General features: G+C 48.3%; 1 long non-coding RNA gene across 4 annotated transcripts in view; it reads right to left on the reverse strand.

Moving 5' to 3' along the window:
- The window catches only part of LOC107000736 (uncharacterized), a 92,742-nt gene that overhangs the window by 17,325 nt on the left and 60,826 nt on the right, over nucleotides 1-14,591 (reverse strand). For 2 of the 4 annotated variants that reach the window (XR_013400787.1, XR_013400786.1), the window contains one exon: nucleotides 4,425-13,918. This is a non-coding gene — a long non-coding RNA (uncharacterized LOC107000736). Of the gene's footprint in view, nucleotides 1-1,031; nucleotides 1,227-4,424; nucleotides 13,919-14,591 lie in introns of those variants that run through there. The other 2 variants (XR_013400788.1, XR_013400789.1) reach the window with 2 other exon arrangements.

Consider the following 14,591-nt stretch of genomic DNA (forward strand, 5'->3'; position numbering starts at 1 on the left):
GTTTCCTTTAATTATTTTGAGAGCTATTTGGTTTGCAAATGTCTTTCAACTGCTATTAACTCTACCTGCATTTATATGAGAAGTAGTTTGGGCAGTTGCTCACCCCAGTTTGTTTACTAATGAAGACATCTAGATGTGGAAAGATTAAGGGATTCTGATCCAGAGTCACACAGGTGTTAACAGAGGAGTCAGCACCAGCAGCTGGTGCCCAGACGCTCATTCAGCAGTGTGACACGTATATCTTGGGGACATGACAGTACACGTCACACCATGGTGGCAGAACTTTGTTTTATTCACTGCCTAGCCCCCAGTTTCTGGTGCATAGTAGTGCTCAGTATTTTTTTATCAGTGAATATTTGTTGGTTGAATGAATAAATGAGTGTGTACCCATCAGGGTTTCATCAGAGAAGCAGAACCACTAAGAGGTACTTGTTTGAAGAGATTTGTTGTGGGAATTTGACCTTAACACAGTCACTGGCACTGGGGCTGCTTAAGCAGGCTCTGCAGACAACTGGGAAGGACAGACGGACGTAACGTAAGGGAGGACAGGCCCGAGCGGGAGCCCTTGAAGGCAGACACATCCGTCTGTGTCAGTTCTTTTTTTTTTTTGAGACAGGGTCTCGCTCTGTTGCCCAGGCTGGAATGTCATGGCCCAATCTCAGCTCCCTGTAGCCTCCCAAGTAGCTGGGACTACAGGCATGAGCCATCACACCCGGTTAATGTTTGTATTTTTTGTAGAGAAGGGTTTTGCCATGTTGCCCAGCCTGGTCTTGAACTGCTGGTCTCAAGCTATCCACCCGCCTTGGCCTCTCAAAGTGCTGGGATTACAGGTGTGAGCCACCGCACCCGGCCCTGTGTTAGTACCTGCCTCTGCTGAGGTGAGCCAGCAGAGAAGTCACAATTCGTATGAGCTGTGAAATGACCGCTGCTTCACTTCCCACCTCCAAACCTTCCACAAGTTTCTCCTCTGTGCTCTACTCTTAACCGGAAACACACAGGAAGAGAATTCTGGGAAGTGTGGTTCAGCTTACCCAGGTGGACAGATCACAAAGCCACCGCTGCATGGGAGGTGTGGTCCGTGCTCAGACTGCACTGTCGTGGGCCATTCGGAGGCAAGCAGGCAATAATGGCAGAGTGGGATGAACAGGAGAAAGGTGAAGTGCAGAGGCATAAGAAACCAATTTTTATTTTCCATTCCTTAATTCCATTTGGGTTCCTCCTTAACACTACAAAAAGAAAAACAGGAAAGAAGGATCAAAATGTCCCTGAATGCCATTACATTCAAACATCAGAACACCAAAGTTGATAGCAGTGTTATTCACAATAGCCAAAAGGTGCCAACTCAAATGTCCATCAACAGATAAATGGACAAACAATACATGGCATAGCCATATGATAGAATAGAATTCCACCTTAAATGCTGCAACATGGATGAACCTTGAGTACGCTATGCTCATTGAAATAAGCTAGACACAAAAGAACAAATATTCTACAATTCCCTTGATAGGAGGTACCTGGAACTGGTAAATTTATAAAGAAAATAGATTAAAAGTAACCAGAGGCTAGAGAGAAGGGAAAATAGGGAGTTATGGTATAATGAGTACAGAGTTTCTGTTTGGGATAATGAAGAAGTTCTAGAAATAGATGGTGGTGATTGTTGCAAAACTTTGTGAATATACTTAGTGCCACTACATTGTATGCTTAAAAATTGTTAATATGGGCTGAGCACGGCGGCTCACACCTGTAATCCCAGCACTTTGGGAGGTTTAGGTGGGAGGATTATTTGAGCCCAGTTCAAGACCAACCTGGGCAAAATAGTAAGACCCGATCTCTTTAAAAAACAAAACAAAACAAAACAAAAACAACTGGCTGGGCATGGTGGTGCACACCTGTGGTCCCAGCTACTTGGGATGCTGAGTTGGGCAGATCACCTGAGCCTGGGAGGTCAAGCCTGCAGTGAACCATGATCTCACCACTGCACTCCAGCTGAAGCAACAGAGCGAGACACTGTCTCAAAAAATGAACAAAAAAAGGGTCAAAGTGGTAAATTGATTATTACATATATTTTACTACACACAAAAAAATAGCTGGGTTGGCATTGTTGAGTGTCCTTGCTGCTCTGTGGCCCTAGGACCCTTGTTAATCTGAGGGCTGACTACTGTTCCGGTTGTGGAAATAACAGGTCAACCATTCGTTTTATTTTATTTTATTTTATTATTTTTGGGAGATGTAGTCTCGCTTTGTTGCCGAGGCTGGAGTGTAGTGGCACGATCTCGGGTCACTGCAACCTCTGCCTCCCAGGTTCAAGCCATTCTCATGCCTCAGCTTCCCGAGTAGCCGGGACTACAGGCACTCACCGCTACGCCCAGCTAACTTTCCTATTTTTAGTAGAGACGGGTTTTGCCATGTTGGCCAGGCTGGTCTCGAACTCCTGACCTCATGATCCACCCGCCTCAGCCTCCCAAAGTGCTGGGATTACAGGCATGAGCCATCACGCCTGGCCAGCCATTCATTTTATGTAGGAGTGGAGGAGACCCCTGAGGAGTTCTAACATCAGCCCTGCGTGTAGTCGCCAGCTTCTTCTAGAGAAAACAGGTCTCAGAGGCTACACGCACTTTCCACGCTGCTGCTTTGCTGAAGGGTGGGTTAGTATGGAATAGACCTCGGCTCGTTAAATTCCGGAACACCAGCCGGGCGCGGTTGAGCCTTAGGAAGATTCTGGAAACATGGACTAGGAACTCCTACAGCTCTCCATTTCTGTGCTGCTACATTTTGTTCTCCGAGGAGACCAACTTTGCTACTCAGTCCTCATGGGGTTGGGAAAGGGCTGCCCCCCCAGCTCCCCAGCTTACACAGAGACAACCTCCATTAGCCCCACTTGAAGTTTTAGGAGAGAAAAATTTGACCCAGTTTGAGTCAAATGTCTACCTCTGTCCCTTCAGCTAGCAGCGGGCAGGGAGGGGTGTGTGGAGTAAAGAATCCCTCTGTGACCTATTACCGGGCCTGGCGCCAGAAGACAAGGGATCATTGCAAGCTGGCAGACATCCCAAAAGGAGCGGGCTGTCCACACCCTCAATCAGGCCTAAACGAGCCTCCCCTGACTCTTGGCGGACAGGGCCAGGTGTAGCTCTGCAGTTAAGGGAAAACCAGGACGGCCTGCTGCTCTCGGCTCCTGAAGGGCCTTGGAACAAAGGCCTTTTGGAAGTTTAGGTCACAAAAAGGCAACAGACACTGCCAAAGGTAACAGCTGCTTTGGGTCCAGAAAGAATCTCCTTGAGCATAAGAGAAGCAGTTGTATGGAGGTGTTGGCCTCTTGGCTCAACTGTAAAAAGCAGCCCAGGGGCAACAAATTTGAATCAAAGCAGCTGGATTTAGTAAAAGGACATTACCCATGTCCTCAAGGACTGAAAGTGCTTTAATATCCATAAACCTCCTGTCCTCCCAAGGCCCTACTCTCCAAACCTATGTCCTCTGGATGGAGTTGAGTGGCCAAGGGTGGGACCAAGACTCCACATGGATCCAGGGCTCATTCCATGATGCTGTCATTTCCTAGAGTCCTCCAGGTGTACAGGGAATCTTTTCACTGACAGGTAGACCAGGATATCTCATAAGCTTCTTGGGCACAAGATGGAGCAGTGTAGGTGGAATTCCAGCACAATTAGGCATATCCATGGTTCGGTGAACACAATCATACAAGGGGGAGAGGTCTCTACCTGTGCAGCCCTGCCATGTTCCTTCCTGGTCAACGTTTTAAATGATAACTTGGAATACTACTAAATACAGCCAGGTGCAGGATCACACCTGTAATCCCAGCACTTTGCGAGGCTGAGGTGGGTGGATCACTTGAGGTCAGGAGTTCAAGACCAGCCTGGCCAACATAGTGAAGCACCATCTCTACTAAAAGTACAAAAAATTAGCCAGGCATGGTGGCAGGCACCTGTAATCCCAGCTACTCGGGAGGCTGAAGCAGGAGAATCGCTTGTACCCGGGAGGTGAAGGTTGCAGGGGGCCAAGATCGCACCACCACTGCACTCCAGCATGGGCAACAGAGTGAGACTCCATCTCAAAAAAAAAAAAAAAAAAAAGGAAAAGAAAAAAAAAAAAAAAACAGGCTCACACCCGTAATCCCAACACTTTGGGAGGCTGAGGTGGGCGGGTCATGAAGTCAGGAGATGGAGATCATCCTGGCCAACATGGTGAAACCCCATCTCTGCTAAAAATACAAAAATTAGCTGAGCGTGGTGGCGCGTGTCCGTAATCCCAGCTACTCAGGAGGCTGAGGCAGGAGAATTGCTTAAAACCAGGGAGGTGGAGGTTGCAGTGAGCCGAGATCACACCACGGCACTTTAGCCTGGTGACAGAGAGACTCAGTCTCAAAAAGAAAAAATAAAAGACTTTTACTAAATACTGTATTGTTATATGTATATTTCACAAGGCTCTGAGAAATACCCAGTAATTTGAGTAACAGAAGTATAGTTCAAAGAGATCTCCGAGACTGGAATAATAGAATATGACACCCAAAGGATATATCTCAACAGGAATAAGTAAACAAAATCAAGCCATCCATACAATATGTTTAGCAGCCCTTGGTCCTTACCACAGCACTTTAAGTTAGCTGGGCAAGCATATATTTGACTGGTTAGATAACAGGGTTTTTCTCATATGTTAAGTCTGGAGGGAATTAGAAGTGTTGATTTAGCAGCTCCGCTCTGTGGAAGATGGCATCTCTGTGATTCTCTTGGCTTGTACCCCACCGTCATAAGGTAGCTGCTGCAGCTCCAGCCATTTCTACATTCACAGCTAGAGGTAGGGGAAAAACAACTGCTAGCCACAGTGATCTCTTCTATCTAAAATGCAAAAGCTTCCCCTGGCAAACTGGAAGTCAACTCACATTTGTACATCACTGACTAGAAATCTGTCACGTGGCTACTCATAGCTCTAAGGGAGACAGAAAATATGAGCATTTAGGTTTCTTTTCAGTCTATCGTGAAGTTTGGAAAATGACAAGTGAGTTAAAGATATTGTATTCCATTTTACATTTGGAGAAAACACACGGTTGAGAGAAGTTAAATATTTGCCCCAATATCATATAGGTAATAGGCTGGATACAGGCTTGAATCCAGGACTCTCTCTCAGTTTCATTGCATATTTCACACAGGGCTGCCTTCCAGGATTAATATCATAGGAGGAAACTTGACAGGAACATCCTGGAACATCTTTTGAGTGGAAGAACCCATTACATAAACGCAGGATGAAGAAAAAATTTCATTTGAAAAAAGATGTGGAAATTGAGCTTACCACAAACTTAATAGAAGCCAAAACTGTGAAGAGAGGATGCATCCAGAGAGGTGTCCAGGTGGAGACAATTGAGCCACAGATGTGACAGGCCCTAGAGGAATATGGTGCTATATTCTGGGGCCATTCCTCAAGAAGAAAGGTGACCATCTACAGAGACCTGGAGAGGACAGAACTTTTTTTTGGGGGGTGGGGGCCTGCCTAAAAACCTTGTCACTCAAGAGGACAGTGAAGCACCAGGGGATTGTAGCCTGGGGGAGGGATCATCCAACAACACAACCGTCTTTGTTTTCAAATATCTTAAGGGCCATAAGATGAACCAGAACGTATGTTGTCCCATAGTTTCAACTGATGGGCAGAAACTCTCGGGTAAGATTTTGGCTGAACATAAAGGAATCCCCTTTAAACCAGGGCTGTCCAGCAGAAAAAGGGCTCCCCATGAGTGGAGAGCCCCAGGACATAAGAGGGGGCTCCAGGAGAAGCTACAGAGATGTCCTGCATCCACTGGAACTTGATGTCCTCCATCTCTAGGAGCTTATAAAAATGTGGGTCTGCAAGCAAATCCCCAGGGAAGCAGCTCTCTCCTCCTCTGTATCCATTTATGGGGTGGGCGCTGCTAGTAAAAGTTAAGTAATAGGAACAGTGAACATTTTTATGGGCAACCCCAAAATATTTCAAAATAATATTTTATCTCTGAAATTGTTGCTTTTTTTTTTTTTTTTTTGCACCATGGTTGGGCTCTTTAAGATACAAGAAAGAGAGCATTTAAACCCTTAAATGAGGTTGCTGGAAGGATATTCATCATCTCAACAGCCATGCTACCACTTCTGCATTTTCTAAGCTGGACTCTGCAGAGGCCTGAGACAGTAGCTCATGGCAGACCTGCATCTGGCATCTGCCCCAGCACCTCTGCTTCTCTCTGCATCTCACAGGCAAGCTCCTTTAGCAGGAAGGATCTAAGCAGGTAGTTTGTTCCCTTCCAGTAAGACGCAGCCTTGTTGGCACCCCTTGCCGAAACACTACCAATCCCTGGTCGAATTGCCTGTGGCCAGGGAACGGCATTGATGTTCTTGATGCTCCATGACCTTCCAAGCACAAAAATGTAGGCAGAAGGAATGCCCTGGGACACCTTTCTGGTTCAAGCTGACTGGCTCAAGGACTGCCTGGGACGGCTATCCTCACTGAGCTCACAAGGTAGTGTGTGTGTGTGTGTGTGTGTGTGTGTGTGTGTGTTTTGAGACAGAGTTTCGCTCTTGTTGCCCAGGCTGGAGTGCAATGGCATGACCTCGGCTCACTGCAACCTCCGCTTCCTGGGTTCAAGCAATTCTCCTGCCTCAGCCTCTGGAGTACCTGGGATTATAGGCACCTGTCACCACGCCCAGCTAATTTTGTATTTGTCATGCGCATCTGTGTGAAGAGACCACCAAACAGGCTTTGTGTGAGCAACATGGCTGTTTATTTCACCTGCATGCAGGTGGGCTGAGTCCGAAAAAGGAGTCAGCGAAGGGAGATAAGGGTGGGGCCGTTTTATAGGATTTGGGTAGGTAAAGGAAAATTACAGTCAAAGGGGGGTTGTTCTCTGGCGGGCAGGAGTGGGGGGTGGGGTCACAAGGTGCTCAGTGGGGGAGCTTTTTGAGCCAGGATGAGCCAGGAAAAAGAATTTCACAAGATAATGTCATCGCTTAAGGCAAGGACCGGCCATTTTCACTTCTTTTGTAATGGAATGTTATCAGTTAAGGCGGGGCAGGGCATTTGCACTTCTTTTGTGATTCTTCAGTTACTTCAGGCCATCTGGGCATATACCTGCAAGTCACAGGGGATGCGATGGCTTGGCTTGGGCTCAGAGGCCTGACACTGACCTCAGGTGATCTGCCCGCCTCGGCCTCCCAAAGTGCTGGGATTACAGGTGTGAGCCACTGCGCCGGCTCCCACACGGTAGTTTCTATACCCTAAGGGGCTTTGGTGTCTCAGAGTAAATAGTCCTAACATTCTTGTCAAACAGCACCTGATGAGAGGTGTTTTTCTTAATCATTCTCCTTAAATTGACCACACTCCAAAAGAGGTAAGACTGTGCGTGAGGCTCTTTGAGAAACAGAGGTTATGAAGAGGGTCTGTGAGCCAGACCCGTAGAAAGTCAAGTGGCAGAATCAGCTGCAGGTTCACGGGTCCCAAGCCAGGCATCATTAGAGTCGAAGGACTTCATTCCACCAATCTGAGCTCACTCCTGTCCCCTTCAGCCATGATTTGAACCCACCCAAGGATAAGGGGGCCCGGGGCGGCTTCCACCCTACCCACCTTCAGTCTTCGGGCTGCCTTGGTGAGGCCAGAGCATCTAATGTAATTGTCTTCGCTCAAGCCTTGGCCATCAGACCCCTGGAGAGCTAATTTGATTTCTTTCCTTTTAAATTAGATTTCCCCAAACCATCTGCTTCCACTGTGGAAATGCAGGCAGGATTAGCTTCCCCCCACGCCCGAAACGGAGTCTTGCTCTGTCGCCCAGGCTGGAGTGCAGTGGCGTGATCTCAGCTCACTGCAACCTCCGCCTCCTGGGTTCAAATGATTCTCCTGCCTCAGCCTCCCATAGTGCTAGGATTACAGGCATGAGCCACTGCACTGGCCTTTTTTTTTTTTTTTTTTTTTTGAGACGGAGTCTTGCTCTGTCCTCTAGGCTGGAGTGCAATGGCACAATCTTGGCTCACTGCAACCTCCACCTCCCGGGTTCAAGGGATTCTCCTGCCTCAGCCTCCCAAGTAGTTGGGATTACAGGCATGTGCCACTACGCCCAGCTAATTTTTTGTATTTTTAGTAGAGACAGGGTTTCACCATGTTAGCCAGGATGGTCTCGATCTCCTGACCTCGTGATCCGCCCGTCTCGGCCTCCCAAAGTGCAGGGATTACAGGCGTGAGCCACCGTGCCCGGCCGAGATGATACAACTTTGATTAAGGTTTATGATAAAGTCACAGCTTTGTTTAAGACTGAACTAAAACTGATGACATTTCTGAAGCTTCTGACCAAAAATGCGGAGCACATAAAAGAAAGTCAGTTAAGGTTAAGAAGCATTAGAGTCAGGCGCAGCGGCTCACATCTGTAATCCCAACTTTTTTTTTTTTTTTTTTTTTTTGAGACAGAGTCTCCTTCTATCACCCTGGAGCACAGTGGCACAATCTTGGCTCACCCCAACCTCTGCCTCCCGGGTTCAAGCAATTCTCCTGCCTCAGTCTCCTGCATAGCTGAGATTAGAGGTGTGCGCCACCACACCCAGCTAATTTTTTGTATTTTTGGTAGAGACAGGGTTTTGCCAATTTGGCCAGGCTGGTCTCGAACTCCTGACCTCAAGTGATCCACCCACCTCAGCCCAAAGTGCTGGGATTACAGACATAAGCCACTGCACCCAACCCTGATCCACTTTTCTTAATCTTTTCTTAAAAGAGTTATCAGTGATGAAGCAAATGAGCAGGAGAATGAAGATTAAATGCAAAGATGGTATTCAGCAAATTAAAGTTAGGAATCTCCTGAATCTCTTGGAAACAAGAGTGCTGGTTTCCTGAGTATTTGCTTGGAGACCCACATTTCTCTAAGCTCTTGGAGATGGAAAGCACATAGGAGTTCAAGTCCCCATTGGTGCTGGAATCAGCAACACCTTATCTCTAGCTTCTCCAGGAGCCCTCATTGGCATGGATACTTCTCCATCACAATGCCCTGATGTTGAAAGAGACTCAAGGGAACTTCTAACTCTTCTGCCATGCACCCTGCCCCAGCCAGACCTAGAAAAACCGAGACCCAAATTCAGTGGCCACCACCATTTTATATCATGCTGCCCTTCATTTCCCCCGCTTCGTTTCCTTCTGGACCAGCATGGAGCCCCCCATCACCTCCCATGTTCCCAGATCCTCCTGCAGATACCAAAGTGTTGGAAGGTGTAATAGTCATTTGGTCATGAATGACATCTTGACCACTCTCTGGGTTTAAAGCAAGTACAGAGAAAGAAGGTAACAGCACTTCAGTTATTTCAGATCTCTCTCCCAAGAGAAGAAGTATGCTTTCAGCTCTGGTTGACACAAGCAAATGTTTCATCATTTTCTCTACAATAAGAGTTAGCTATTATATCTAGTATAATTTATATCTCCTTTCAATTGTAGTAGGCTGGAAATTGTTGAATAACCAGTGTATAAACACAGTGTAAGCCAAGAAAACAGAATCCAAAACAGGTATTTCATCAGAGAGAATTTAATGTAGGAAACTGGTTAAGCAAGTATTGAAAAAATCACTAAGAAAACGAAGAAGTAAGGCAGAACTCATAGCCAGGGAAGACAGCTGCCAGCCCTAGGGCAGCGGGACAAAAGGAAGAGATGGGATTATCTGATCCTAGAAGCCCAGAGGAGGGGCTCTGCAGAGTTGGGGCTCAGACCGGAGGAGGGGTTATGTCCCAGCTGTTGCTGGTGACTCTGGGTGCTGTGGAGAGGCGACTCTTAAAAAATTTTCCCAGGCCGGGCGCAGTGGCTCAAGCCTGTAATCCCAGCACTTTGGGAGGCCGAGACGGGCGGATCATGAGGTCAGGAGATCGAGACCACCCTGGCTAACACGGTGAAACCCCGTCTCTACTAAAAAATACAAAAAACTAGCCGGGCGACGTAGTGGGCGCCTGTGGTCCCAGCTACTCGGGAGGCTGAGGCAGGAGAATGGCGTGAACCCGGGAGGCGGAGCTTGCAGTGAGCCGAGATCCGGCCACTGCACTCCAGCCTGGGTGACAGAGTGAGACTCCGTCTCAAAAAAAAAAAAAAAAAAAAAAAAACTTTCCCGAGGTGAGCAAGCAAGAAAGGAAAAGCTGGCCACCCCCTCTTCCCCACAGCCTGGCTCCTCCCAGCAGAGGGAAAGTTGTCATAACTTGAATATAATCGGAATCTTTGACAGTTACCTACAATCGAGCATCATCATTCTAGAATTAAGACTGTGTTTTGCAGTTTGAAGTCACTGTGGGACTTCACCCTAAAAGGGATCAGGAAAGTCTGGGACTGGTCACGCGTCTGTCTTGAGCCAGGGAACAACTACCCCCATTGACCACAATTTAGGAATAACGAGAGACAAAAGAAAGGTGCTTCAAGATTGCAACCCACCAACCCTGCTTGTTCCACCTACTGGGGGCAAATACAGCGTGCTTGGCACATAGGAAACACACAATACATGGCATTTTTCCTATGGAATCCTACTGACTGAAACGTAAGTGTGTTGAACTCCACCTCACCAAAAGATTACAAAATCCTCAGGTTCCAGTGTGCCGGGAGCCCGGTTGTCCGAAAGTGATTCTGGGAGCTCACTCTGGGTTGCAGGCACAAAGAGCTCATTGGGATCCGGGATTCCCCTTCTCCGGGAGTGGGAGGAGCCACCCCAAGCTCAGCTTCCCACAACGGGTAGCTTAACAGGGAACTGCAGCATTTCCTGGTCCTGGAGTCTCCAGCGCCTGGGCTTGTGCTGGCAGCTGTCACCAGTTAGCACTCAAATCCAGACTGCCTGGCCCCAAGCAGTCTGTGGGCCCTTCCCTTAATAAGGCTACTTGCATATTCGCCCTGCAAATAAATGCCAGGGTCCCTTCTCTGGAACATGCCAACTGTCTTGCTGACCCTTGCTGGACCTGTAAATTTTCCCTCCTCTTACTCCACCTCCTCAGAAATAAACAGAAGGTCTTCTTTTACCCATGCCATTGAACATCGTGGTATTTATCCTCATCCCTAATGCTTTACAGGTGGTGACCTAGATAGAGCCCGTCTTGCACAATGGTTCCAAGTTAACTCTGGGGAACACGTGACAAGGGTAGATTGACTCAGACACCCAAGGCCCCTGTATTTGGGTCTCTTTCTACCCAAATTTATAGACCCCTTCACACCAAATGCAGACCTTACCCCAACTGGATTTCCTTTGAATCAGCTCTTTTTTTTTTGAGATGAGGTCTCGCCCTGTCACCCAGGCTGGAGTACAGTGGTGCGATCTCTGCTCACTGCAACCTCCGCCTCCTGGGTTCAAGCAATTCTCCTGCCTCAGTCTCCTGAGTAGCTGGTACTACAGGCGCCCGCCACCACGCCCAGCTGATTTTTTGTATTTTTAATAGAGATGAGGTTTCACCGTGTTAGCCAGAATGGTCTCAATCTCCTGACCTCGTGATCTGCCCACCCAAAGTGCTGTGACTACAGGCATGAGCCACTGTGCCCAGCCAGGATATCTTGTATTAAACACTAGGACTCCTGGGCTTATCTGCTCCAGCAGCTGGCATTGCACCCCTCATTGCAACCCATTGCTACTTTGCTTGGCCTTCTATGGCCATCTGATGCTGCACGTTACATGAGGATGCTTTGGATTACAAGCATCAGAAGCCCAAAGTCAGACTTCTTTTTTTTTGAGACAGGGTCTGGCTCTGTCACCCAGGCTGGAGTGCAGTGGCAAAATCACAGCTCACTGCAGCCTCCTCCTCCCAGGCTCAAGTGATCCTCCCACTTCACCCTCCTGAGTAGTTGGGACTACAGGCGTGTGCCACCACGTCCGGGTAGTTTTCTTGTGTGTGGGTATTTTTTTGTAGAGGTGGAGTTTCAGCGTGTTGCCCAGGCTCATCTTGAACTCTTGGGCTCAAGTGATCCACCCACCTTGGCCTTCCAAAGTGCTGGGATTACTGGCATGAGCCACTGCACCCAGCCCAAACATTTTTAAGCAATAAGGAACTTCTATCACATGCAGGAAGGTCAGAGGAGGGGAAGTTCCATGGTTAATCATCCTTAGCACATTGGCCTTTGCCCTTGTGTTTATCCCTTCAAAGACACAAGGTGGCTACCACAACTCAAGGCTTCATGTCATCACGGTATCTATGTCTAAGGCTGGAAGAGAAAATGTTCCTTCAGTGTGTCTCTTTTTTAAGAACATGAGCCAGGGCCGGGCGCGGTGGCTCAAGCCTGTAATCCCAGCACTTTGGGAGGCTGAGACGGACGGATCACGAGGTCAGGAGATCGAGACCATCCTGGCTAACACAATGAAACCCCGTCTCCACTAAAAATACAAAAAAATTAGCCGGGCGTGGTGGCGGCGCCTGTAGTCCCAGCTACTCGGGAGGCTGAGGCAGGAGAATGGCGGGAACCCGGGAGGCGGAGCTTGCAGTGAGCTGAGATCGCGCCACTGCACTCCAGCCTGGGCGACAGAGCGAGACTCCGCCTCAAAAAAAAAAAAAAAAAAAAAAGAACATGAGCCAGGCGCGGTGGTTCACACCTGTAATTCCAGCACTTTGGGAGGCTGAGGCAGATCACCTGAGGTCAGGTGTTCAAGACCAGCCTGGCCAACATGGTGAAACCCTGTCTCTACTAAAAATACAAAAATTAGCCAGGCATGGTGGCACATGCCTATAATCCCAGCTATTTGGGAGGCTGAGGCAGGAGAATGGCTTGAACCTGGGAGGCAGAGGTTGCAGTGAGTTAAGATCATACCACTGCACTCCAGCCCGGGCAGCAGAGTGAGACGCTCTCTCAAAAAAAAGAAAAGAAGGCCGGGCGCGGTGGCTCAAGCCTGTAATCCCAGCACTTTGGGAGGCCGAGATGGGCGGATCACGAGGTCAGGAGATCGAGACCATCCTGGCTAACACGGTGAAACCCCTTCTCTACTAAAAAATACAAAAAACTAGCCGGGCGAGGTGATGGGCGCCTGTAGTCCCAGCTACTCGGGAGGCTGAGGCAGGAGAATGGCGGGAACCTGGGAGGCGGAGCTTGCAGTGAGCTGAGATCCGGCCACTGCAGTCCAGCCTGGGCGACAGAGCCAGACTCCGTCTCAAAAAAAAAAAAAAAAGAAAAAGAAAAGAATATGAAAAACATCCCCAGAATTCCCGCAGAAGACATCTCCTTACATCCCATTGGCCAGATATGATCACATGCCCATTGTTAAACCAAGACAAGTAGTGTGGAAGGAATTACCACAGCAGGTCAGGCGAAGCAGCACTCGTTCCCCCACGCCCAGGGTTGGGAGGGTCCTGCCTCACCTGGAGCACGTGGCCTCCAGACACCCGGAGTCAAGTGGGACATAACAACTTAGTGGCCCTAACACTGTGAACCAGACTCATCTGTCTCCCACATTGTCCTTTTATCATCTCAACCTGTGAAAGGTATAGACTGCTGGGCCTCCAGGAGATTTGTATTTTGAAGATTTTATAGGGGGAGGGTTGGAAAGTGAGCGGTATTTTACCAGGCACTAAAACCTTCAAGAAATGATGGGGAGTGACCCAGGAGTCAATAAATAATTGCAACAAGCTGATTCTTACTTCGTGCTCCAAGACGTCTGCTCTTTCCTGCATTGTGACGCAGGACTCAGTGTTGGCATTTGTGAAATGCAGATAACCTATCTGATCTCTAAGGTCTCCAGTCCTCTGGCTGTAATCTCCTGAGGCCAGGAGCTGGGTCTTTAGGTCTTCACTTTCTCTCTATGTCCCCAGCACAGCTCTGGGGGCAGGGTTGACATGCAGTGTGGACAGTAGCCATTCAAGAGTTTTAACGTTTTCAGGCTGGGCACAGTGGCTCATGCTTGTAATCCCAACACTTTGGGAGGCCGAGGCAGGCAGATCGTGACCAGCCTGGCCAACATGGTGAAACCCCGTCTCTACTATGAAAATACAAAAATTAGCAGGGCATAATCCCCGCTAATTCGAGAGGCTGAGGCAGGAGAATTCCTTGAACCCAGGAGGTGGAGGTTGCAGTGAGCCGAGATCGCTCCACTACACTCCAGCCTGGGTGTCAGAGCAAGACTCCGTCTTGGGGGAAGAAAAAAATAATAATTTTAACGTTTTCAACTCCGTGAGAGACCCCACTATTCATGAAATGGAGTGATTCGTAGCTGTTATTGAAGCATGAAATCTGAATTTCATGCTGTGAGAATGGTCAAGAGTGACTGAGCTGGTGAGGGAGGCTGTGGCATGCATTGCAAAGGCCTTATAGGGAGGGAGACAGACTTGAGCTCAAACCCTGGCTCTGCCACTTACTGAGTGACCTTGGACAAGTCACTTAACCTCTAAAATCCTGGCTCTCCTCTATAAAATGAAGGGCAGTGGCTCACGCCTGTAATCCTAGCACTGGGAGGCCAAGGCAGGTGGATCACTTGAGGTCAGGAGTTTGAGACCAGCCTGATCCCATTGTGAAACCTCGACTCTATTAAAAACACAAAATTAGCCAGGCATGGTGGTGGGCACCTGTAATCCCAGCTACTTGGGAGGCTGAGGCAGGAGAATCACTTGAACCTGTGAGGCAGAGGTTGCAGTGAGCCAAGATTGTGTCATTGC

The sequence above is a fragment of the Macaca mulatta genome, chromosome 11, assembly GCF_049350105.2.
Source record: "Macaca mulatta isolate MMU2019108-1 chromosome 11, T2T-MMU8v2.0, whole genome shotgun sequence".
NCBI lineage: Eukaryota > Metazoa > Chordata > Mammalia > Primates > Cercopithecidae > Macaca > Macaca mulatta.